Below are 1,045 nucleotides of genomic sequence, written 5' to 3'. Positions count from 1 at the left end.
CATAGCTGGCCATCAAGGAAGGTGGGAAGTTCATCCTTGAGAATCAGTCCTTCCAAGACTATAATCTGAAAATGGCAGAGACCTCCCCTGTTCCAGCATAAACCCAACAAAGCTACTGTCATGCACAACCTGGGACCTCTGGGGAGGTTGTTGTAGGGCGTGCAGTCACCCAGAGAAGACTGAAACTGCCTCCCAATGTCAGGAAGTCCCCCATCCTCCAATCTGCTCCACCATCAGTCTACCACCAGGAATGCGGAGTGTGGAACTGTGGCTCATGGTTGGGGACCACAGCTCCAGGCTCAAGGGAAGGGCCACAATTTCAGTTCTACAGGTTCTTACTATTTTTCTGTCTCCATCACTCTGTCCACATGATTATACTTGTGTTTAAGAAAGAGCATTTTGACTTTTTTGCAGCAAACAGAAGCAGCAGTTATTTGCTAGCTTGAATTTCTCACTTGAGAGACATCAATATAGGAGAAAACTACTTTTTGCTTTTGCTCAAGGAGGCAGATCAAGTGTTTTCTTTTTCATGGTCAAGGATCTGATTGGCTTTTGGGTATCTGCTGTTTTCACATCTTCCTCCATGGTCAGGGGAAATAAGTGATGAGACATCTTCTTACTGGAGTCATGTTTTAAGTTCTCTGATTGAAACATGAAAGTCACTTCCCACTTAAAACTCTTCACATTCACTGAGCTCCAGGCCAGGCCCTTGGGGAGTGCATGGCCAGGTCTGAAGGACATAAATGCTCCCCACGTCCTTGTCTCACTGTGCTGCTAACTACTGCTGCCACCATTGCTCTGGTGCCCATGACCACAGGCCACCATCTTGGATCTCTAGTTAATTTTTTCTTACTTGCCAAGTCCTGAGTTCAGAATTTTGAGATATAAAAGCACCTAAGGTCAGGAAAATATTCAACTTGTGTGATAAGGTTTTCCACATGGTCCAGAATACACATTCATCCTATCAGGAGCCTGCCTTCCCCAGGCTCCGAGGCCAGCTGCCTGGGGCATGTCTCATTCTACCATCTTCCTATATTATTATTTA

At 45.7% G+C, this 1,045-nt stretch overlaps 1 pseudogene; it reads left to right on the top strand.

Annotated features, from left to right (window-relative positions):
• The window catches only part of LOC103752187, a 7,438-nt pseudogene continuing 6,393 nt past the window's right edge, over positions 1–1,045 (top strand).

This window comes from Nannospalax galili, unplaced genomic scaffold (assembly GCF_000622305.1).
Source record: "Nannospalax galili isolate Female #2095 unplaced genomic scaffold, S.galili_v1.0 scaffold146, whole genome shotgun sequence".
NCBI classification, from domain to species: domain Eukaryota; kingdom Metazoa; phylum Chordata; class Mammalia; order Rodentia; family Spalacidae; genus Nannospalax; species Nannospalax galili.
The sequence above is the reverse complement of the archived record's forward strand: the minus strand, read 5'-3'. Positions and strand labels throughout refer to the sequence as shown.